The sequence below is a fragment of the Lagenorhynchus albirostris genome, chromosome 17 (assembly GCF_949774975.1).
Source record: "Lagenorhynchus albirostris chromosome 17, mLagAlb1.1, whole genome shotgun sequence".
In the NCBI taxonomy this organism is placed as follows: Eukaryota; Metazoa; Chordata; class Mammalia; order Artiodactyla; family Delphinidae; genus Lagenorhynchus; species Lagenorhynchus albirostris.
The window spans coordinates 35,130,992-35,157,065 of NC_083111.1; the positions used below are offsets into that span (position 1 = coordinate 35,130,992).

Below are 26,074 nucleotides of genomic sequence, written 5' to 3' on the forward strand. Positions count from 1 at the left end.
ATTATCAGAATTTTCATGTATGGATTGAGAATCAAATTCTGGAGTTAGACCTGAATTTAAATTCATACTCACAACTTATTACCAGTCTCATCTTGATCAAACGGTTACCACACTTCTCATCAATTTCCTTATCTTTGAAAGCGGAATAAGAGAAGTATGCCTGGTGGAGTTACACATAAAGCTCATCTGATAGAATATTCATAAGGATTTTGCACAAAATATACATGGAAATATTTTAGCACCGAGTTTAGCATGCGATTCGTCTTCAATACATTTAAGAGCTATTATTTTATTATTATTATGCTATCATTAAATATCACTATTACTTAAATGTCATTATTGCTAACATTGCTGTAAAACTACCGGAAGAACCCATGATGAATTCCCCTCTTCTGTTTCCTTTGTTTAAATGGAAAATATATATATAAATCTAGACAGAGAACACTTTAGTGATCCTATTCAGTGGAGTGAGAATTTCCATGGCACTGATTAAAACAAATCCTGAATTGCATGGACTTAAGATAGCAGAGAGGGGCTTCCCTGGTGGCGCAGTGGTTGAGAGTTCGTGACCCGATCCGGGAAGATCCCACATGCCACGGAGCGGCTGGGCCTGTGAGCCATGGCTGCTGAGCCTGCGCGTCCGGAGCCTGTGCTCCGCAACGGGAGAGGCTGCAACAGTGAGAAGCCCGCGTACCGCAAAGAAGAAAAAAAAAAAAAAAGATAGCAGAGAGGCTAAGAGATTTGAAGTTCGACATCCCCAAGTGTGAATTCTACTGTGACCCTCTTCTAGCTCTAGAACCTTGAGGAAGTTACTTAAACTTTCTGAGCTTTACTACTAGTTTCCTCATCTGTATCTTTTTCAGGACTATTTATCAAGCATCTTCCTGTTCTCTATGCTTGGACGTATCAATGAATAACTTAGACAAGAGCCTTTGCCTGCGTGCTCCTTCTTGCATGCTTTCTCCCTCCTTACACTCTCATGTGGAAACATGTTATAAATAAATTCTATGCTTTGTCACAGGTTGATGGGCACTACGGGATAAGGAAAAGGATGTGAAGCTCACTGAAGAGGCTTGGGTTGGGAGTGCTGGAGGAGTGTACAGGTAGGTTCTGATTTTAAATAGGGTAGTCAGGGTGGATTTTATAAGTTGACATTTGAGCAAAGACTTGAAGTGAGGGAGATGTCAGAATGTATGATGGGGAGACCACTCCCTGGGAGCAAGAATAACCAGTCCCAAAACTCTAAGGCAGAAATATGCCGGGCAGCTTGGAGGAATATCAAGGAGGCCACCCTGGCTGACTTAGTCAGTGGGAAGGAAGAGACAGCAGGAGGGCTGGAGGTCGGATATGTGATGGGATAGATTGGGTAAGTCCTGGGAGGCCATCACATGCATTGTGTCTTTTACTCTAAATGTAGGCAGCCAGGGGCAGGATTTTAGCCGAGGTGTGGCATGAACTGTCTCTTGTTTGAAAAACATAACTCTATCTGTGGTCTTGAGGATGTGGGGAGAGAGTGGAGTCAGGGAGAATCTCGGGAGGTGACTACAGGATCCTCGAGGTCTATGTTGGTGGCCTGCACCAGGCTGCTAGCGGCTGGTAATTCTCAGAAGTGGCACATTGGGAAGGTTGTGACAGCATTTCGTGGTAGATTGAATGCAAGAATGGAAAGGAAGAGGGGGTCAAGGGTGAATTCGAGATGTAGGGCCTGGGGAACTGGAAAGGTGTGGTTACTGTCACCTAAGATGGAAAAAGTTTGGGGTAGAGCATGTTTGGGGGATTAAAGACCAGTTTTGGAGGTATAAGATTTGAGATGTTTTCGTGACGTCCAAGTAGAGATGCTGAGTACACAGTTGGATACACAAGTCTGCAGTTCTGAAGAAAGGTCTAAACTAGAGATACACTTTAATACAATGGAGATATTAAGAATAATTACATGGAAGCGCTATTTTAAAGGTAAAATGAAGTAATGCAATTAGCACTGTGTCTTCCCAAAACATTTAATAACTGTTAGCTAAAATAATTACCTGAAATGAAAAAATACCTATAGTTTGTTTTGTTGTTTGCAGTAAAAGTGAATAAAATGTCACAATTATTTTAATAGTATTTGTGACACAGTAGTTTTAGTTAAGACACCATGACTACAAACATTTACACTAAACCTTTCAGTCTCCTGCTTTTCACTCTGATAGGGTACTTGGGACCATATTTTGTAAGGTTTAAGTTAGTTGTCATAGGGTACCTCTTTAATTAGAAGTAATTCTGAACTGCCTAGTTCCATGCAGTTTTATATACATATATGTATAATTATTATTTTATGATTTATCAAACTCAGTTGAAAATTTGCATCACTGATATACATTAGAATTTAAGCATTTACCCAGGTACTCAAGGAAAAAAATGTACTTGTCTTGTAATTTCCATAGGGGTACTTACTTTCACATCTTCCCTTCACTTTGCAATTGCAAACATGGCAGGGGAAATATTATCTTACTGGTCTTTGAGTTCCCCTTAGCTATCTGCAACTCCTTAAACAGCCTTTGTGGCTTAACCAAAATTCTCTTCCATCTTCATTCCGCTAACAGATATTGGTCTAAGCATGTACTTATACTAAAAAATGCATGACCACGTTGTCTCTACACATCTATAATTTTATGTTAACACTATCATTATGTAAGCTATACTTCAATTGTAATTATAACAGATTTTATGTCAACACACATCCATTTCTAGTGTTCATCTGGTGTTCAAGGGGAGAGCAGCATGTCGTAAATTTTATCAAAATATAACATCTGAAGAATAAAACAGAGGGTAATTGTGTAATTCTGTATTCACTCTAATTAAGTTCAGTGGAGTTGGCATAATAGAATTAAGATGAAAAAAAAAAAGACATCGAGGTACCATGGCTCCCTCTCCTAACACACCCTTTTCGTATCCGAGAGCAGAGACTCAGCACCTTTCTGTACAGAAATGGAGACAGGAAGAGGCCAGAGGATGAATGACAGGCACGAATGAGGTGGAACTTTGAAGAGCAACATGGAAATGAAATACTTCTTTTGTATTTGGTAGGTGGGGAAAATGTACCAGCGTGTATGCCTACTGGGACCACGTTTTCCAGAACAGTTAAGCCCAGTGTCAACTGTGCTGTCCCACCTTCCTCGTAAGTAGGAACATACTGTTACTTGAATCTTTGCTTCCTGTTTCTTGATAGCTGGTTGAGAAGATTATCACAGGAAGTGCATCTTGTTAGCAAATACATTGTTTTGAAATGATTGACACTCACTGAAGAGTGGCAACTCCAAGCTTGCTCTCTCTTGATCTTGGACTATTTAAGTCTGGAGTGCAGGAGTGGGTTATGGGGAAAGACCATTGGAATTCTTCTGTCTTCAGCATAATGGTTATAGCATAATGGTTAGGAGTGTAGGTGCTGGTTCAAATCTCTGCTTTCCACTTGCTAACCATATGAGCTTGGGCAATTTACCTGATTACCTGAACCTCAATACTCTTGCCTATAAAATGATGTTAATAATATTTCATCCCCATAGACTTGTTTTCAATGTTAAAATGAAGTCACTTACACCAAGCACTTAATACAATGCCTAGAGCATAGTGAAGTCTATTATTATTACTATTACTACTACTACTACTATTATTATTATTACTGTCACGATGCCAGGTGCTATTTTTCCTATGCCTTATTCCATTATCTTCTGCCCTGTCCCCCCATTTCTGTCTTGTTTCTGTACAAGGGTAGGTTTGTCACAGAGCATTTTCTTTCCCTAGTGTCTGACTCTTAGTCATCAAGGTGACTGGTCCACGACCCGGCATTCATTGCTGCTCGTTGAAGCAACCCATTTTGAGAAGGGGAGTTGGATATTGATGCCAAGTTGGGTCAAGGAGAGAGAATTTTCTCTCTTCTGCACTCAGAGAGCTAAGTGAAATCAGAAGGAGAATCAGGCAAAGGGCAACATGCTTAATTTCATACCTTAGTGATTAAGAACAAGTCAGACAAGGCTGGATTTGAACTCATTTCCGTCATGTACTGACAAGGGGATCTTAGGTGCTTTTGTAACCCGTCTGAGGCTCAGTCAACATCTGAAAGAGACGAATAACATTATCAGGACCTAGCGTATAGCCTTGTTGTAATAAGTGAGTAAATCCTTTTAAAACGTTCAGCACGTTGTTTGGCATATAAACACGTAATAAAATTTAGCTTCTTTGACTACTCCCGCTGCTAATATTATTAAGTAGCTGAGCAGATCCGAGGCCCATTTTTTTCTTAGATTGCACATAATCATTTGGACAACCAGCTCACATTGATCAACCGTTGCTTATATATAAACCCCCATGAACCCAAAGGTGCTTTAACTCTCTCCCAGTCAGAGCCCGTTCTGGGGGCAGAAGCAACACCGGCACTACCCCCGTCATCTTTGCCTTTATTGTCACCACACTCGCCTGCCGTACTGCGCACTTTCTGTTTGCCAGGCACCAAACTTAGCCCTGCGTATGCACTGTATCATATAGTTCTCACACTCAGGTGGGAGACATTATCATCGTCCCCAATTTTCAGATAAAGACGCCAACGAGGTGTTGGAAAGGTAAGAAACTTGACCCACAGCAAGAGATGGAGCCGGAGTATTCAAACCCTTCTCTCTGACCTCAAGAACCCTTAAATACTAGCATACTACTACATCCTGGTAAGAAAATCTGCTTCCAGCCACTCTGGTGAGAGTAGAAATGATTCTCAGTCCCCACATTCCTCTATTGCCCATGCCACCCTAGCCTCAGGACTAGGGGGGAAAGGAAGTGATCTTTTCAAAGAGCAGCCAAAGGGAACCTACTCCCTTCTGCCTTTTCGTAATCAACTAACCAATATTTTATTTCCTTCTTAAGAGTCCCCACGTGTTCCTTTTGGTACTTAGCTTGGCCTTTTAGAATTCTGACATTCTGTACATGACTCATCCACTGTATTTCATGTTAATTTATTGAGGTCAAGTATAGGGTCTTACTCATCCTGAAGTCCAGTTATCCCCTGTCACATCTAACTCTGTTCTTTTCTTCTTGTAGGACATCTGCAGATATTTATTTGAATTTTGTTGAATTGTTCTCATCAATAGTACATTAAAAGTTATACAGAAAGTGCTTTCTTATAAGGAAAACCATCGAAATAGATTTCTAGCTCTTTACTTTTTATAGCACTATTGTAGAGATTATAGATCTCCAGGTAATATTTTTTAGATTGAGTTCTTCATATCATCTTATTATTTTTTTTAACATCTTTATTGGGGTATAATTGCTTTACAATGGTGTGTTAGTTTCTGCTTTATAACAAAGTGAATCAGTTATACATATACATATGTTCCTATATCTCTTCCCTCTTGCGTCTCCCTCCCTCCCACCCTCCCTATCCCACCCCTCCAGGCTGTCACAAAGCACCAAGCCAATATCCCTGTGCCATGCGGCTGCTTCCCACTAGCTATCTACCTTACTACGTTTGTTAGTGTGTATATGTCCATGACTCTCTCTCGCCCTGTCACAGCTCACCCTTCCCCCTCCCCATAACCTCAAGTCCGTTCTCTAGGAGGTCTGTGTCTTTATTCCTGCCTTACCCCTAGGTTCTTCATGACATTTTTTTCCCTTAAATTCCATATATATGTGTTAGCATACGGTATTTGTCTCTCTCTTTCTGACTTACTTCACTCTGTATGACAGACTCTAGGTCTATCCACCTCATTACAAATAGCTCAATTTCGTTTCTTTTTATGGCTAAGTAATATTCCATTGTATATATGTGCCACATCTTCTTTATCCATTCATCCGATGATGGGCACTTAGGTTGTTTCCATCTCCGGGCTATTGTAAATAGAGCTGCAATGAACATTTTGGTACATGACTCTTTTTGAATTTCGGTTTTCTCAGGGTATATGCCCAGTAGTGGGATTGCTGGGTCATATGGTAGTTCTATTTGTAGCTTTTTAAGGAACCTCCATACTGTTCTCCATAGTGGCTGAACCAATTCACATTCCCACCAGCAGTGAAAGAGTGTTCCCTTTTCTCCACACCCTCTCCAGCATTTATTGTTTCTAGATTTTTTGATGATGGCCATTCTGACTCGTGTGAGATGATATCTCATTGTAGTTTTGGTTTGCATTTCTCTAATGATTAATGCTGTTGAGCATTCTTTCATGTGTTTGTTGGCAGTCTGTATATCTTCTTTGGAGAAATGTCTATTTAGGTCTTCTGCCCATTTTTGGATTGGGTTGTTTGTTTTCTTGTTATTGAGCTGCATGAGCTGCTTGTAAATTTTGGAGATTAATCCTTTGTCGGTTGCTTCATTTGCAAATATTTTCTCCCATTCTGAGGGTTGTCTTTTGGTCTTGTTTATGGTTTCCTTTGCTGTGCAAAAGCTTTGAAGTTTCATTAGGTCCCATTTGTTTATTTTTGTTTTTATTTCCATTACTCTAGGAGGTGAGTCAAAAAGGATCTTGCTGTGATTTATGTCATAGAGTGTTCTGCCTATGTTTTCCTCTAAGAGTTTGATAGTTTCTGGCCTTACATTTAGGTCTTTAATGCATTTTGAGCTTATTTTTGTGTATGGTGTTAGGGAGTGATCTAATCTCATACTTTTACATGTACCTGTCCAGTTTTCCCAGCACCACTTATTGAAGAGGCTGTCCTTTCTCCACTGTACATTCCTGCCACCTTTGTCAAAGATAAGGTGTCCATATGTGCATGGGTTTATCTCTGGGCTTTCTATCCTGTTCCATTGATCTATCTTTCTGTTTTTGTGCCAGTACCATACCGTCTTGATAACTGTAGCTTTGTAGTATAGTCTGAAGTCAGGGAGCCTGATTCCTCCAGTTCCTTTTTTTGTTCTCAAGATTGCTTTGGGTATTCGGGGTCTTTTGTGTTTCCATACAAATTGCGAAATTTTTTGTTCTAGTTCTGTGAAAAATGCCAGTGGTAGTTTGATAGGGATTGCATTGAATCTATAGATTGCTTTGGGTAGTAGAGTCATTTTCACAATGTTGATTCTTCCAATCCAAGAACATGGTATATCTCTCCATCTATTTGTATCATCTTTAATTTCTTTCATCAGTGTCTTATAATTTTCTGCATACAGGTCTTTTGTCTCTTTAGGTAGGTTTATTCCTAGAAATTTTATTCTTTTTGTTGCAATGGTAAATGGGAGTGTTTTCTTGATTTCACTTTCAGATTTTTCATCATTAGTGTATAGGAATGCCAGAGATTTCTGTGCATTAATTTTGTATCCTGCAACTTTACCAAATTCATTGATTAGTTCTAGTAGTTTTCTGGTAGCATCTTTAGGATTCTCTATGTATAGGATCATGTCATCTGCAAACAGTGACAGCTTTACTTCTTCTTTTCCGATTTGGATTCCTTTTATTTCCTTTTCTTCTCTGATTGCTGTGGCTAAAACTTCCAAAACTATGTTGAATAAGAGTGGTGAGAGTGGGCAACCTTGTCTTGTTTCTGATCTTAGTGGAAATGGTTTCAGTTTTTCACCATTGAGGATGATGTTTGCTATGGGCTTGTCATATATGGCCTTTATTATGTTGAGGAAAGTTCCCTGTATGCCTACTTTCTGCAGGGTTTTTATCATAAATGGGTGTTGAATTTTGTCAAAAGCTTTCTCTGCATCTATTGAGATGATCATGTGGTTTTTCTTCTTCAATTTGTTAATATGGTTTATCACATTGATAGATTTGCGTATATTGAAGAATCCTTGCATTCCTGGAATAAACCCCACTTGATCATGGTGTATGATCCTTTTAATGTGCTGTTGGATTCTGTTTGCTAGTATTTTGTTGAGGATTTTTGCATCTATGCTCATCAGTGATATTGGCCTGTAGTTTTCTTTCTTTGTGACATCCTTGTCTGGTTTTGGTATCAAGGTGATGGTGGCCTAGTAGAAGGAGTTTGGGAGTGTTCCTCCCTCTGCTATATTTTGGAAGAGTTTGAGAAGGATAGGTGTTAGCTCTTCTCTAAATGTTTGATAGAATTCGCCTGTGAAGCCATCTGGTCCTGGGCTTTTCTTTGTTGGAAGATTTTTGATCACAGTTTCAATTTCAGTGCTTGTGATTAGTCTGTTCATATTTTCTATTTCTTCCTGATTCAGTCTTGGCAGGTTGTGCATTTCTAAGAATTTGTCCATTTCTTCCAGATTGTCCATTTTATTGGCATAGAGTTGCTTGTAGTAATCTCTCATGATCTCTTTTATTTCTGCAGTGTCAGTTGTTACCTCTCGTTTTTCATTTCTAATTCTATTGATTTGAGTCTTCTCCCTTTTTTTCTTGATGAGTCTGGCTAGTGGTTTATCTATTTTGTTTATCTTCTCAAAGAACCAGCTTTTAGTTTTATTAATCTTTGCTATTGTTTCCTTCATTTCTTTTTCATTTATTTCTGATCTGATTTTTATTATTTCTTTCCTTCTGCTAACTTTGGGGTTTTTTTGTTCTTCTTTCTGTAATTGCTTGAGGTGCAAGGTTAGGTTGTTTATTCGAGATGTTTCCTGCTTCTTAAGGTGGGCTTGTATTGCTATAAACGTCCCCCTTAGAACTGCTTTTGCTGCATCCCACAGGTTTTGGGTCGTTGTGTCTCCATTGTCATTTGTTTCTAGGTATTTTTTTATTTCTTCTTTGATTTCTTCAGTGATCACTTCATTATTAAGTAGTGTATTGTTTAGCCTCCATGTGTTTGTATTTTTTACAGATCTTTTCCTGTAATTGCTAATCTAGTCTCATGGCATTGTGGTCAGAAAAGATACTTGATACAATTTCAATTTTCTTAAATTTACCAAGGCTTGATTTGTGACCCAAGATATGATCTATCCTGGAGAATGTTCCATGAGCACTTGAGAAAAATGTGTATTCTGTTGTTTTTGGATGGAGTGTCCTATAAATATCAATTAAGTACATCTGGTTTAATGTATCATTTAAAGCTTGTGTTTCCTTATTTATTTTCATTTTGGATGATCTGTCCATAGGTGAAAGTGGAGTGTTTAAGTCCCCTACTCTGAATGTGTTACTGTCGATTTCCCCTTTTATGGCTGTTAGTATTTGCCTTATGTATTGAGGTGCTCCTATGTTGGGTGCATAAATATTTACAATTGTTATATCTTCTTCTTGGATCGATCCCTTGATCATTATGTAGTGTCCTTCTTTGTCTCTTTTAATAGTCCTTATTTTAAAGTCTATTTTGTCTGATATGAGAATTGCTACTCCAGCTTTCTTTTGTTTTCCATTTGCATGGAATATCTTTTTCCATCCCCTTACTTTCAGTCTGTATGTGTCTCTAGGTCTGAAGTGGGTCTCTTGTAGACAGCATATACATGGGTCTTGTTTTTGTATCCATTCAGCTAATCTGTGTCTTTTGGTGGGAGCATTTAGTCCATTTACATTTAAGGTAATTATCGATATGTATGTTCCTATTCCCATTTTCTAAATTGTTTTGGGTTCGTTATTATAGGTCTTTTCCTTCTCTTGTGTTTCTTGCCTAGAGAAGATCCTTTAGCATTTGTTGTAAAGCTGGTTTGGTGGTGCTGAACTCTCTCAGCTTTTGCTTGTCTGTAAAGGTTTTAATTTCTCCATCAAATCTGAATGAGATCCTTGCTGGGTAGAGTAGTCTTGGCTGCAGGTTTTTCTCCTTCATCACTTTCAGTATGTCCTGCCACTCCCTTCTGTCTTGTAGAGTTTCTGCTGAGAGATCAGCTGTTAACCTTATGGGGATTCCCTTATGTGTTATTTGTTGTTTTTCCCTTGCTGCTTTTAATATGCTTTCTTTGTATTTAATTTTTGACAGTTTGATTAATATGTGTCTTGGCGTATTTCTCCTTGTATTTATCCTGTATGGGACTCTCTGTGCTTCCTGGACTTGATTAACTATTTCCTTTCCCATATTAGGGAAGTTTTCAACTATTATCTCTTCAAATATCTTCTCAGTCCCTTTCTTTTTCTCTTCTTCTTCTGGAACCCCTATAATTCGAATGTTGGTGTGTTTAATGTTGTCCCAGAGGTCTCTGAGACTGTCCTCAGTTCTTTTCATTCCTTTTTCTTTATTCTGCTCTGCAGTAGTTATTTCCACTATTTTATCTTCCAGGTCACTTATCCATTCTTCTGCCTCAGTTATTCTGCTATTGATCCCATCTAGAGTACTTTTAATTTCATTTATTGTGTTGTTCATTGTTGCTTGTTTCATCTTTAGTTCTTCTAGGTCCTTGTTAACTGATTCTTGCATTTTGTCCATTCTATTGTCCATTCTATCTCCAAGATTTCGGATCATCCTTACTATCATTATTCTGAATTCTTTTTCAGGTAAGCTGCCTATTTCCTCTTCATTTGTTAGGTCTGGTGCATTTTTATCTTGCTCCTTTATATGCTGTGTGTTTTTCTGTCTTCTCATTTTGCTTATCTTACTGTGTTTGGGGTCTCCTTTTTACAGGCTGCAGGTTCGTAGTTCCTGCTGTTTTTGATGTCTGTCCCCAGTGGCTAAGGTTGGTTCAGTGGGTTGTGTAGGTTTCCTGGTGGAGGGGACTAGTGCCTGTGTTGTGGTGGATGAGGCTGGATCTTGTCTCTCTAGTGGGCAGGTTCACGTCTGGTGGTGTGTTTGGGGTGTCTGTGGCCTTATTATTATTTTAGGCAGCCTCTCTGCTAATGGGTGGGGTTCTGTTCCTGTCTTGCTAGTTGTTTGGCATAGGTTGTCCAGCACTGTGGCTTGCTGGTCGTTGAGTGAAGCTGGGTGCTGGTGTTAAGATGGAGGTCTCTGGGAGATTTTCGCCGTTTGATATTATGTGGAGCTGGGAGGTCTCTTGTGGACCAGTGTCCTGAAGTTGGCTCTCCTACCTCAGAGGCAGAGCCCTGACTCCTGGCTGGAGCACCAAGAGCTTTTCATCCACACGGCTCAGAATAAAAGGGAGAAAAGTAGAGGGAATTAGTAGAAGTATGAGGAAAGAAAGAAGGAAAGGAGGGAAGGAAGGAAGAAAGAAAGAAAGAAGCAAAGAAGGAAAGAAGGAAAGAAAGGAGGGAGGGAGGGAGGAAGGAAGGAAGGAGGGAAAGAAGGGAAAAAGACAGAAAGAAGATACAGTAAAAATAAAATAAAGTATAATAAAATTATTGAATTAAAAAATTCTTATTTAGAAAAAAAAAGGGACGGATAGCACCTTAGGACAAATGTTGGAAGCAAAGCTATACAGACAAAATCTTACACAGAAGCATACACATACACCCTCACTAAAAGAGGTAAAGGGGGAAAAATCATAAATCTTGCTGTCAGAGACCACCTCCTCAATTTGGGATGATTCGTTGTCTAAAGGAGGGAAGGAAGGAAGGAAGGAAAGAAAGAAAGAAAGAAAGAAAGAACGAAGGTAAAGTATAATAACGTTATTAAAATTAAAATTGATTATTAAGAAAAAAAATTTAAAAAAAAATCCATGGACGGATAGAACCCTAGGACAAATGGTGGAAGCAAGACTAAACAGACAAGATCTCACACAGAAGTATACACATATACATTCACAAAAAGAGGAAAAGGGAAAAAAATCATAGATCTTGCTCCTAAAGTCCACTTCCTTAATTTGGGATGATTGGTTGTCTATTCAGGTATTCCACAGATGCAGGGTATATCAAGTTGATTGTGGAGCTTTAATCCGCTGCTTCTGAGGCTGCTGGGAGAGATTTCCCTTTCTCTTCTTTGTTCTCACAGCTCACAGGGGCTCAGCTTTGGATTTGGCCCTGCCACTGCGTGTAGGTCGCTGGAGGGCGTCTGTTTTTTGCTCAGACAGGGCGGGGTTAAAAGAGCCGCTGATTCGGGGGCTCTGGCGCACTCAGGCCGGCTGGGCGGGAGGGGCACGGCGTGCGGGGCGGGCCTGCGGCGGCAAAGGCCAGCGTGACTTTGCACCAGCCTGAGGCCCGCTGTGCGTTCTCCCGGGGAAGTTGTCCCTGGATCCCGGGAACCTGGCAGTGGCCGGCTGCACAGGCTCCGCGGAAGAGGGGTGTGGAGAGTGACCTGTGCTCGCACACAGGCCCCTCGGTGGCGGCAGCAGCAGCCTTATCGTCTCCCGCCCGTCTCTGGGTTCCGCGCTTTCAGCCGCGGCTCGCGCCCGTCTCTGGGGTCCGCGCTTTCAGCCGCGGCTCGCGCCCGTCTCTGGGGTCCGCGCTTTCAGCCGCGGCTCGCGCCCGTCTCTGGGGTCCGCGCTTTTAGCCGCGGTTCGCGCCCGTCTCTGGGGTTCGCGCTTTTAGCCGCGGCTCGCGCCCGTCTCTGGAGCTCCTTTAAGCAGCGTTCTTAAACCCCTCTCCTCACGCACCAGGAAACAAAGAGGGAAGAAAAAGTCTCTTGCCTCTTCGGCAGGTACAGACTTTTCCCCGGACTCCCTCCCAGCTAGCCGTGGTGCACTAACCCCTTCAGGCTGTGTTCAAGCTGCCAACCCCAGTCCTCTCCTTGCGCTCCGGCCTCAGCTCGCAGCCCCGCCCGCCCCGGCGGGTGAGCAGACAAGCCTTTCGGGCTGGTGAGTGCCGGTCGGCCCCGATCCTCTGTGCGGGAATCTCCCCGCTTTGCCCTCCGCACCCGTTGCTGTGCACTCCTCCGCGGCTCCGAAGCTCCCCCCTCCGCCCCCTGCAGTCTCCGCCCGCGAAGGGGCTTCCTAGTGTGTGGAAACTTTTCCTCCTTCACAGCTCCCTCCCACTGGTGCAGGTGCCGTCCCTATCCTTTTGTCTCTGTTTTTTCTTTTTTTTTCTTTTGCCCTACCCAGGTACGTGGGGAGTTTCTTGCCTTTTGGGAGGTCTGAGGTCTTCTGCCAGCGTTCAGTAGGTGTTCTGTAGGAGTTGTTCCACGTGTAGATGTATTTCTGGTGTATCTGTGGGGAGGAAGGTGATCTCCGCGTCTTACTCTTCCGCCATCTTCAAGGTCCCCCCATCTTATTTTTACATATAATGATAAATCTGAATTTTCTCTATCAAAGTTCCGAGACTTCACTGGCTTGTAACTTAGCTTGTTGATTATGTGTTGTTGACTTTTCCATTTACAATGATATTTGATCCTGATAAGGATGGGGCTGGGTGGGAAGGTACATCTTAGGGCCATCAATTGGTTTTGTAGAGAACTAACATAAAGATCTAAAGTCTCATCATATTTCTGCAGAACTCATGAATCATTTTATTATAATTCCATTCATTCAGGGAGTATAAAACCATTTTCAAATTGTTATTCCTAATTTGTTCATCTTCTCTTCCTTAGTCTTAGTGAGAAGAGAGCAGGCTGAATGGAAGAAAGTCATTATGACCACTGAGGCCACTAGGGTAGGCATCAGTCCCAGAGTTTTGTTTTCATCTCTCCTCTATTAATATTGGCTAATGTCTTGAGTGCTTACTTGGTGCAAATTACTTAGCCGACCATGGCAAATGGATTGTGTCATTTCATCCCCTGATAGTCATACAATTAATGTATGTATTATTATGATATCCCATAATGCATATATGGAACAGAGCCTCAGAAGTAGTTATTTGCTCACCAAAATATGGTAGATGTGGAATTTGGACTCAGGTCTGATAGACTCCTAAATCACTCCTAGTGATTTTTACCACGAAATTAAAGTTGTATACCTCTGGAGAGTAGATAGTTTCTAAAATTTCCTTAGCTCTAATGTTTTATAATTAAATTTTTGTCTGATGGCAAGCTTAACAGTTAAGATGGGTAGGAAGGAATGCCAGCCTGTTGAATGGAATTTCCCTGAAATGAGCCAGTTCACTCATTCATTCACTCAGCATGTATTGAATGTTTGCTCTGTGCAAAGGCATTTTAGGCATCACAGTGGAGTGAGTGCCCCTTCCATAGACTCTCCTGCAGCACTCAGAGAAGTCTTGGACTGGTTTGCCTGTTATGGAATGGGGCTTGGTGATAGAAGCCTGGTTTGTCCTCCACTGATAAAACTAAAACATACTCAAATGAGTTTATAGGCATCTTGAAGCCGTGGGATAGTAACACACATGAATCTTACCATTTTTGCCTGGGATTAATGATATAAAGGCTTTGGATTTGGGTATGGAAAATGGGTGCAATTATGGGTGTGTTGGTTCTACATATATACGGACATCACGTGTCATCAGCCTGCAGCTACCTGCCATTCCTCACTACTCCTTCTTTTCACAAACCAAACAAGTACCTTCTTATCTCTCCTGTGGATAAGCTCTTGACAGTGGCACTAGGGCCTCCCTCAATAAGTACATCATTGGCTAAACCAGTGGTTTCTCAGATATGCTCATTGAACAACCCTTAAGGTGGATTGACATTCCACTGCTGAGAATAGAATATGGTGTTCTTTAGAAATCGGGGGGAAAAAATAGGCCACCAGATGTACTTTCTTTAATTTAAATTGTTTATACATATGAACAATTGTTATATATGTGTATGTATACTTGTTCATATATATGAATGATTTAAAATTGAAGAGATAGATATATACACACAGATATATATATATGTATATTTAAATTTTGGCTTCTGTTAGCAAGTAGTAAATTAAATTATTAGCAGATCCATACTGCAGGGAAATAACCAATCAGATTTCATTCAATAGCTTGCTTTTTTGTAGATTTATGGTTGTGATTTTATATCTGCAGGTATGTTTGCTGAAGAAAATATTTCAGCCACTTTACACAAAATTAAATTCATTTAATACCAATGCGGCATGTCTCAAATGTCTTAATACAGTTTTAATCTTGAATTGCATCAGAAGTATGAAATTAGAAACATACCCCAAAATCATTTGAAGATATAATTACTTTCATTTCCCTTATACTTTTGAGACTTTTGAAAAACAAGTATTTAGTTGTACTTATCTGTTTTTGTCTCTCTAAGGATAGCAAACACTGAAACACAATTCTTTTTAAAAGTCAGTATTGAAAATATATTGTCCAAGATGATCAAAACTAAGGAAGTGGCAAAGAAATTCAAAAATTTAAACTTTCAAAGGGTGCTTTTTTTGTGAATGTGTAGTACTTGTTCTTCTGAAGGAATTAATCTTTTTAAAAATTTAATTAACTTATTTTTTATTGAAGTATACTTGGTTTACAGCGTTGTGTTAATTACTGCTGTACAGCAAAGTGACTCTGTTATACATATGTATATACATTCTTTTTCATACTCTTTTCCATTATGGTTTATCACAGGATATTGAATATAGTTCCCTGTGCTATATAGTAGGACCTTGTTGTTTAGCCAATCTATATATACCAGTTTGCATCTGCTAATCCCAAACTCCCAGTTCATCCCTCTCCCACCTGCTTCCCCCTTGGCAGCCACCAGTCTATTCTCTATGTCTCTGATTCTGTTTCTGTTTCAAAGATAGGTTCATTTGTGTCATATTTTAGATTCCACATATAAGTGGTATCATGGTATTTGTCTTTCTCTTTCTGACTTACTTTGCTTAGTATGATAATCTCTAGTTGCATCCATGTTGCTGCTGCAAATGGCATTATTTCATTCCTCTTTTTATGGCTGAGTAGTATTTCATTGTATATATGTACCACATCGTCTTTATCCATTCATCTGTTGATGGACATTTAGGTTGTTTCCATGTCTTGGCTATTGTGAATATTGCTGCTGTGAAGATCAGGGTGAACGTGTCTTTTTGAATTATAGTTTGGTCTGGATATACGCCCAGGAGTAGGATTGCTGGATCATATGGTAGGTCTATTTTTAGTTTTCTGAGGAACCTCCATACTGTTTTCCACAGTGGCTGCACCAACTTACATTCCCACCAACAGTGTTGTAGGAGGGTTCCCTATTCTCCACACCCTCTCCAGCATAGTTATTTGTAGACTTTTTAATGATGGCCATTCTGACTGGTGTGAGGTGGTACCTCATGGTAGTTTTGATTTGCATTTCTTTAATAATTGGCAGTGTTGAGCATCTTTTCATGTGCCTATTGGCCATCTGTATTTCTTCTTTGGAGAAATGTCTCTTTAAGTCTTCTGCCTATTTTTTTGATTGGGTTGTTTGCTTTTATTGTCATCAAGTTGTATGAGCTGTTTGTATATTTTGGAAATTAAGCCCTTGCTGGTCGCATCATTTGCAAATATTTTCTCCCATTCTGTAGGTTGTCTTTTCATTTTGTTTATGGTTTCCTTTGCCGTGCAAAAGCTTGTAAGTTTGATTCGGTCCCCTTTGTTTATTTTCATTTTTATTTCTATTGTCTTGGGAGACTGACCTAAGAAAACATTGGTATGATTTATGTCAGAGAATATTTTGCCTGTGTTCTCTTCTAGAAGTTTTATGGTGTCATGCCTTATATTTAAATCTTTAAGACATTTTGAGTTTATTTTCGTGTATGGTGAAAGAATGTGTTCTAACTTCACTGGTTTATATAAGGCTGTCCAACTTTACCAACACCACTTGCGGAAGAGACTGTCTCTTTCCCATTATATATTCTTGCCTCCTTTGTCAAAGATTAATTGTCAAAGATTAACTGAGGTGTGTGGGTTTATTTCTGGGCTCTGTATTCTGTTCCATTGATCCATATGTCTGTTTTTGTGCCAATACCACGCTGTTTTGATTACTGTGACTTTGGAGTAATGTCTGAGTCTGGGGTGGCTATGCCAACAACGCTGTTCTTTTTCTTCAGGAATGCTTTGGCAATTCTGGGTCTTTTATGGTTCTGTATGAATTTTAGGATTATTTGTTCTAATTACGTGAAAAATGTCATGGGTAATTTGATAGGGATCGCATTAAATCTGTAGATTGCTTTGGGTAGTATGAGCATTTTAACAATATTAATTACTCCAACCAAGAACATGAGATGTCTTTCCATTTCTTTGAATCATCTTCACTTTCCTTTATTAATGTCTTACAGTTCTCCGCGTATAAGTCTTTTGCCTTCTTGGTGAGGTTTATTCCTAAGTATTTTATTTTTGGGGTTGTGATTTTAAAAGGCATTGTTTTTTTACATTCCCTTTCCGATATTTCATTGTTGGTATAAAGAAATGCAACCGATTTCTGTATGTTAATCTTGTATTCTGCTACCTTGCTGAATTCGTTTATCAGTTGTAGTAGTTTTCATGTAGAGTCTTTAGGGTTTTCTCTATATAGTATCATATCATCTGCATCTAATGACAATTTTACCTCTTCCTGAAGGAATTAATCTTGAAGTTCTACTAAGGCTTTTGGGATACCTGTTTTAATGAGCCACTACTTCCTGCCTGAGATTGCACTATGCACCAGAGATTCTAGAATTAGCATAATAAAACTAATAATGTAAACAACAGCAACAAATCTTCACAAACCTTCCTTGCAAGGAAGTAAAGTCCACTGGAAAAACAGAGAAGTGAAACACACATTCAAAATGGCAGTGATTCTCAAACATTTATGTGCTGAAAAATCATGACAAGCATGATACCCAGGGCAATTACTAGACCCCTTCTCCAGCTGGTCAGGTGTAAGGTCCTGTAACTCTATTTTTGGTGAATGCCTCCAGGAGAGTGTGAGACAGATGTTCTCAGTTGTCGTCAACCTTTAGTGTGCATCAGATTTGCCTGAGAATATTGTTAAAACACAGATTGCTGGGCTCCAGTGCCAGAGTTCTAACCAGTTCCCAGGTGTGGCTGATATTGCTGGCCCAGGGACCACATTTTGAGAACCACCTTTCAAAACTCTGCAGTATGCGGTTGTGTGTGTTGTGAATGAGACGGGCCCAGAGCACCAAAGGAGGGCAAAGGGACTCTGCCCTAAGTTAGCCAAAGGTAACAATAGCAGCTAGAATTGATTGACCCAAGAAAAAATTATAAGAACTTTACCTGCATTTGCTCATTTAATCCTTTCAGTAAGGTACATAGGTGCTACTTAGTGTTCCTCTTTTACAGGGGTGTCCAGAGAAGGTAACTACTTTGCCCACGTCCTAAACTGGTAAGTAACAGATTAAGAATTCAAGTCTAGGAAGTCTGATTCCAGAGCCCACACCTCTACCCTTTCTGCATGTAGAGAGGAGTAAAGGGTTGTCAGTGAAGCCTTCCTGGGGGCCCTGGCCTCTGAGTGTAGATAGAAGGATGAGTGGACATAAAGATCATTATTTGTGTGTGGTGGGGGTAGGGGAGGAAGTATGAGGGCTTCCAGAAGAGCCCGCCCTCCCCATACATCTGCTGTAAGCAAGTCTGATGATCAGGAGTCCGGAACATGAGTATGACTATGGGATACTGAGAAGGGTTCTAGAACCCTGAGGTTAGAGTTCTGGATCTGTTAGTAGGTAACAGAAAGTGAATGAGTGATTTACCTTACTTTCCACGGGTAGCAGGAAGTTTGGAGATAGTCCCTCTAGCGTTAGTCCAGCTGCTGAAGGGCATCACCAGGGGACTGGGTTGCTTCGCTCTTCCAGCTTCCACATCTCTAGCACGTCCACATAGCTTCAAAGTGACCCCAGAATCTCCAATAGTGTTCCAACAATTTGGGCAGGAAGAAAGAAAAGGAAAAAAAAAGAAATTAAGTAAGAAAAAAAAGGCAATGTCTAACTCAGAGAGCAAATTTTTTACCACAGATGGTGAGCAGACTTGCACTTAGATCTCATCAGCTCGGATTTTAAACTGGCCACCTTAGCCTTAAGGATAATGGGGTCTCCTAAACCAGGGCTCTGGTAGTAAGGAATAAGGAGAGAGTGGTACTGATTAGCAGTGCCTGCTGTGCCAAACAAATATTATCCCCAAACTATTTTTTTTATCCTATATTTTACTTTAAAGAATGGAGGGGAAACATTATGTATCTGTAAATAGCCTTTTAGAAAGGGTACAATTATATAGTTATACAACCCCCTGGAGGGCTCCTTTCTTCTAAAATCTCTTTAAAAACTGTTCAAGGTTAAGGACATTTTTAACTTAATTTAGTGACTTGCGGTCGATTATCTTGGAATGACATCCTCTCTCTGCAGATGTTCTGTCAGGCTTTAGAAAATTCTAGAAGTGGACAGAGAAGTGTTATGGTACATGTATTTGCAATATGCACGTCTTTGAAATGAAATCCATTTAGGGACCAAAAGGCATTTCATGTCTTTGCTATACATTTTCACATATTTGCCTTTCCAGAATTCCTTTGAGCAAATCTGTTAGATGTAACCCATCCGTTTCTCCCATCTGAATTCTTTATTACTAAACATTCTTCAGTATGCTCTCACTCCCCTCTGTCAAAGGCGTTTCTCTGGGTCCTCACCCTTCTCATCTCATATGTGAATGCGTATCTTAAACTGAAGCAACAGTCTGCTATGACTTCTCCATAACTTGAAGAACCCGTCTTTGTGGGAAAAAAAGTAGACTTACTAACTTAAAAGGTAAAATGCGCACAATGTTTCTGAGAATTAAAAACTAAGATAAAAACATAAGCAAGGGAAAAAACTTACAGTGGATCCTTTTCAAAGACTTTATTTTACAGAGAAGGCAACTGAGGTTTAAAGAAAAAATGCGTTAGTTAAACACTAAATAATATACCTTAAACCTCAGTGGAGCAACACATGGACAGTTCATTTCTCACTCACTCAGGAGTGTAGTATGGACTTTGGTGGTCTGAGGGTCAGTTTTCTGCTCAGTTATTCAGGGACCCACCACCTTCATCAAGTGGCTCTATGTTTGTCCTAAAAAGGAAAGGAGAGAGGAAGCTGCAAGCTACAATTACCAACTCGTTATCCTTCAGACATAAACTCTTCAGGTCACCTCTGGTCACATTCTTTGGGATAGAACCATACCCAGATGCAAGCGGAGATGGAGAATGTTGTTCCTATCTTCGTCCTAGTGATGCCTCTATAGGCTGGAGGAGCTAATTAAAGTGTAGTCAACAGCTCATTGTTTCTGCCACAATGAGTGATTAGCCTAAGGCTGTGGATTAATTATGTGTGTGTGTCACATATACATATAATACACACAAACATATATATGTGTGTGTGTGTATATACATTTTTTAGCATGAGTTGACACATGGGGCTTCTGCCGTATCAAAAGAGTACAAACTGCCTCTTGTTGCTTTTTCTTAATTGAAGTTGACTACTACTATCTATTTCCCTTCATTTTGCTACCTCCCCCCGACTTTCAGTATTATATGAAAATTCTGAAAGAAATAATTTCAAAGTTTCCAGTGCTTTTAAAGGTAATAGAATACTCAGACCTTAACAATTTTCCTGTGTGAACCTTTTGCCAGACTAAAATAGTTAACTTATGAAAAGTAAATTTAGATTGATACAAAAGAGAAAATAAGCTGATTTTTTTTCTTTTTTAAACAAATACCCTGAGCCAGGGTGGAAAATAAATGGAAAACTGGAGGAATTTAGATCCTTTTGTTGTAAATTTAAATATTTTTAATTGTAAAAATAATACAGGCTCATTGCAGAAACTCCAAAATTGAAAGGATTTAAAGAAAAAAGGAAAAATAACTCAAAATCCCATTTCTGATAAATCATCTCTGTAACATTTTTGAGGGTATCTTTTGAAACTTTTTTGTGACAGGGTGCATATAAATACAATGCAAGTATAAAATACCTTTAATTATTATATCAAAGTACAAAACAGTTCTATAACATTTTTATTTAGTAATATAAGTATGATTACTCATCACCTAATAAAAATCTGCAGCATCATTTTTAATGGTTGAACAGCATTCTATTATTTATTTAACCAGTCCCTACTGTTCAACATTTAGATTATTCCTGTTTTGCTCTGCTAAACAGTGAGACAAGCATCCTTGTTCATATGTCTTTGAGCATTTGTTTATTTCCTTAGAATGGACTTCTAGAACTTGAATGGCTGGTTGTCAGTTCTGGTACATACTGACAGAAAGGTTACCGTGCTTTTTATTTCTACCAAGAATTTAACATCCAATGTGGTTTCTTACACACACTTATCAGTACCAGTATTATCAATATCAATACCAGTATTATCAAGTTTTTTAAAACTTTGTCATTCTAGTCAGTAAAATATGACACCTGAATTATTTTATTTGTATTTCTTTGATTAATAATAGCAAGGTTGAACATATTTTCATATCTTTATTGGCTGTTAATACTTTTTAGTCTGTGACTTTATGACATCCATTTTTTATCGATGTATAACAACCTTTTATATATCAATGTGTTTATTTTGTTGTTTGTTGTAAATGCAATTTTTTTCTCTTCATTTATTAATTTTTATTTTGTGTGTGTTGAACTTCTTTAATACTGTCAAGTCTATTCAAAAACCCTTTAATGAACACAACAAATGTGGAAAATCAGTCATTCTCCTGCATTTTGTAATCAATTTATTTCCTTTTGGGCAGTATGGAAATGTAGGTTCTTATTTCATCTTATGGTTGGAAAGAATCTATTCCCTCGGAAAGGGATTATAGTCTCCATGATGCAGTAATGGGAGATTTTATAGGGTAGGCAGGGTCTACAGAAGAAAAAACCCTAAACCACACTCCATTGGTGGTTGCCTTATTTATAAAAATGGCATTTGAGGTTGTGTGACTGCCATCAGGTAAGCAAAATTAATTTTTAGCATGAAGTACTCCTATCAGCAAGAACAGCCTAGGATAGGCTAGCAGTAAGAAGTGAGGGGTTATGGGATTGGGGCATAGCCTCTGTTTCCTCTAATGCAGCTGGAAATTTAAACTCTGGGGCTCCTGCTTGATCCAAGCAGCCCAGCTAGTATGTGTTGCCAGGTAGGGTGAATAGACTCAGAAGTACAAGAGCTCATCCTTGGTCCCCTCTGGAAATGAGCAGAGAATACTGTGTCAAGCAGAGGTGATCAGTCCATGGTCTGGAGACTTGGATCTCCTCACAAAGTCCTTAAAGTCAGGGTGAGACAAAATGCCAATACAAATTATATTGATGACAGTATCAATGAGGTGACATTGAGTCCTTTGACCCAACGTGTGTCTGCAGTGTGCCATCCATTAGTAAATGGGCAAAGCCATTTGACAGATCTATCTGATACAATGAATGAATCTGACACTCATAGTTTGAAAAACTGAAACTGTATCCATTTGTCAAGAACAGTGGCTACTTGTTCTGCTTTATTCCCCCTGGTAGAACTAGGTAACATTGCAGGCAGTAAGACGTTCCGGCATTTCACCCTGGAGTAGCCCCAAAACTGAAGAAGCTGTCTTATCAGTAGTTAGCTCCTTGTCACCAAGAATATTAAAGTAGATTTGTATGATTAGCAAATTAAAGAGACTGTAGTGCCTACCACTACTGTATTCACTAAGGCACCCAAGTTATTCTAAAGAAATCCTCATAATACATTAGGACCGTTTTGAATATTTTTATTTGATTAGCCATAATCTTCTAGTTATAACATCCATCACCATTTTGACCACTGAAACTTGGCCTTCTTTTCTTACAGCCTAGCCCTGTGGTCTTGGGCTAATCACTAACCTGCTTAGATACAATTTTCTCCTCTATGAAATAGAAACAATATTATATGCTTTGAAGGACTGCAGGAAGATGAGCTGTAATGTTTATCAAGTGCCTAGTAAGTAGCCTGGCCCATAATAAATACTTGGCTAATTGTAGATGTTAGTTTCATTTTTAGTTTTATTTCCAAACATTGCTCTTTACTTTTGGAACTCTAAAATTTGTTTTGAGAGTGGAGGACTTGTTGTTTGGATTCCTCCAACACTCTCTGTATATTCTGTACTTCTATCCCTACATCATTTATATTAATGGAATAAATGATCTTTGGTCTGGTGATTCCAAGGTGACGAGGAGCTAAGTGGAGGTTCAGTATACACCTGGAAGTATGGATTTTCATGCCCAGTGCAAATGTGGGAAAGGCATTATTCCCACATTATAAAGGGGGTAAAGACCTCCAACTTGAGGAGACTCTGGGTTGAGAGATGAGAGATCCTACAGGGTACCACAGGGGCTTTTATGTTCTGTAGCAAGACTTTGCACCTTATACCCTTGTAGTTAAAAGTAAAGCATACCACATAACTAATATCTAGTAAGCATTAGAGTTAGAATAGCTACCATTTAGTTAACGTTTCCTTTGTGTTAAGCATTTTACAGTTACAACATATGGATGGATACTATATTGTAATGGTTAAGAGTGTAGTTTTTTGAGCTAGATAATCCTGGATTGGAATCTCATCTTTATTACCTCTTTTTTTCCTGTTTTATTGAGGTATAATTGACAAAATTGTGAGATAGTCAAAGAGTATATCATGATGATTTGATATACATATGCGTTGCAAAAGGATCCTTCCCATCACGTTAATTAATACATCTAACAGCTCATGACACCTTTTTCCTTTTTTTCTTTTTTTGGTGAGAACACTTAAGTTCTATTCTCTCAGAAAATGTTAGTTATACAATACAGTATTATTGACTGTAGTAACTATGTTATACAGTAGATCCTCAGACCTTATTCATCCTGCAGCTGAAAGTTTGTACCCTTTTACCAATCTTCCCCTCTTTTCCCCACTCACACCCCAGCCCCTGGCAACCAGTTTTCTACTCTGTTTCTATGAGTGTGGCTTTTTTTCTTTTTAGATTCCATATATAAATGATATCATTCGTATTTATCCTGTCTGGCTTATTTCATCAGCATAATGCACTCCTGTTTCATCTATATTGTCACAAATGAAAGGATCTCCTTCATTTTTTTAAGGCTGAATAATATTGCATTACCTCTTAAATGAGTGACTTTTGGTACATTGTTTACACTTTCTAAGCCTCAGGGTTTCTTTTCTTCTGTAAAAAAAAAATATATATATATATATATACTAACAGGTTATTTTCTGATATGTGGAATGTTTGTTGAATCAATAAATATTTAGCTGAGATCATAAATGTGACACTTAGCACTATATTAACATTTATTAATACTCTCCCTGTTAATTTCTACAGTAAATTGTATAATAAGTAACAATAATAATAGTACTACTAGTAGTTTTAGAAAATGCATAGGATGTGCCAGGCATCATATACTGTACTACCCTCCTTCATGTGTACCACAAGTTGCATGTGGATATCATCTTCCACGTTGTTTCCTTTAGAGAAAATTGAAGCTCAGCAAGATTGAGTAGCTTGCTCCAGATGTGAACTCAGGTCTGAATCACTCCACATAGAGGTTCTTAATGACTCCATGTCTTTAATTCCACATCTGCATTTGTTTGTTGTTGTTGTTGTTTTCAACTTTTCAAGCATCTGATCTGAAATTCCTTTCTCTTCGGGGAATTTTCCACTTTGTGGGTCTTGGTGAGAAACAGAGCCTTCCTCTTGTTATACAAGCTGAACATGTCAGGTACCACTGTTTACTCACATGCTCAGTCTCCCTTACAGATGGAAAACAGTCGGGCGACCTCGGGTTGGCCAACTGCACCCCTCTCTTGGATTTTGAATTACAAATAAATGATGTAAAGAAGCAAGGCCAGCAGTGCTGGGTCAACCTCCTGTTTCCTGTTCCTGCTTGGTAGCAAAGCCAGCTAGGACTTATAACATCACTTTGGCCTGATCCTATAATTGCAATAGCATAGCCTTGGCTTTCGGTTGTTTCGTCTGCTTCTAGTTACTGAGGCCTAACCATAAACTTCCAAAAGTTTCCTTTTCTGCTCAAATTAGCTGTATCTGGTTCCTGATGATTACAAATAAGACCTTTCCTGATATACAATGGTGACCTACTTATCCAGGCAGACGTAACATCGTCCTGGCAGGGACAGAGGGCAGGCAAGTTCCTTGAACAGCTGAACAAGAAGAAAAAGACCTAAGAAGGAAGAATTGAAGCCAGTTCTGCTTGTGTTATAATTCTACCCGCAGCTGCCTCTGTTTCACAGACCACATGCTGAGGACCATGTCCCTTCCCCTGTAACAGACGAGCAAAGTAGACCCAGGCCTTCCAACCCAGAGACCAGCTGAGCCGTACCGTGGGCAATCTAGGATGTGAAAGACTTCACTCAATGTCTTTGTCACTTGACACATTGCTCCTCTCTTTGAGAAGTAGCTTCTTTGTGTGACAAGAATGTGCTAAACCAACACTTAAGTGGACAGAGGTGAAAGATGCCAAAATTAGCTACAGAAAAAAAGGCGTAAAGACTTGTATTTTCTGTTATTTGAAGGTGTTAAGACCCCACATAGAATATGAGTCCTTTAAAGGAGAGTTGTGAATGGCCCAGGGAATGTTGAATTTCCATGTGGCAATATGTTCGTGATCGGTCATGATGATGATGATGGTAGCATCAGTAGCATTTATCAGTGTTTCCTGGGTGAGAGGCACTTTATCCTAATGACCTTTTATCCCCATGACGACCCTGTGATGTAGGAAATACTGTTTCAGCATCTTCGGGTTTTTTTTTTTTTTTTTTTTAATAATCAGGAATTTACCCTAGATCACAGTTGGGTGGTAGAACGACCAGAACTGGACACTAGCCTTTCCTGAATTCCCAGAGTGTGATCTTAGCAGTTGTATTGCCTGATGCAGAGCCATGTAAATGTTGCCAAAGCAATGAAACGTGTACCTATTTCTAAGAGATTCTAACTCAGAAGCTCTGGGGTTAAGTGCAGAGCAGTTGAGTGTGATTGTCTTTACAGACAGTAGATAACTTAAGAGAAGTTGTTTAAAAGTATATTTGCATATTGCACTACACTGTCATATCTGTGATTGGTTAGCTATTGAGTAACTAACACAAATCCCAATCCCAACTTTAATCTCATTCATCTCTTGTATGATATTTGACCTAATTGAGGCAGATTTTTTTTTGTTCTTCCCCACAAACACACATCGAACATCCAAAACATGCTTACCATTTGTGAGCATATTCTCTTAGTTATTTAGGAGTTGAGTAAGTGAGAGAGAAGGGCTTCCCTGGTGGCGCAGTGGTTGAGTGTTCTGCCTGCCGATGCAGGGGACGCGGGTTCGTGCCCCGGTCCGGGAAGATCCCACATGCCGGGGAGCGGCTGGGCCCGTGAGCCATGGCCGCTGAGCCTGCGCGTCCGGAGCCTGTGCTCTGCAACGGAAGAGGCCACAACAGTGAGAGGCCCGCATACCAAAAAAAAAAAAAAAAAAAAAAAAAAAAAGAGTGAGAGAGAAAAAGACACAAAAATATGAAATACGGTCATCATGTT

General features: G+C 39.5%; 1 protein-coding gene across 9 annotated transcripts in view; it reads left to right on the forward strand.

The window, feature by feature from the left end:
• Nucleotides 1–26,074, forward strand: part of LOC132508361 (UDP-N-acetylglucosamine--peptide N-acetylglucosaminyltransferase 110 kDa subunit-like) — a 162,041-nt gene that overhangs the window by 3,761 nt on the left and 132,206 nt on the right. For 6 of the 9 annotated variants that reach the window (XR_009536552.1, XR_009536555.1, XR_009536551.1 and 3 more), the window contains 2 exons: nucleotides 1,022–1,103; nucleotides 3,067–3,157. The gene's annotated coding sequence lies outside the window, so the exon portion shown is untranslated. Of the gene's footprint in view, nucleotides 1–1,021; nucleotides 1,104–3,066; nucleotides 3,158–5,064; nucleotides 5,114–13,248; nucleotides 13,311–17,867; nucleotides 17,911–26,074 lie in introns of all 9 variants that reach the window. The other 3 variants (XR_009536553.1, XR_009536550.1, XR_009536554.1) reach the window with 3 other exon arrangements.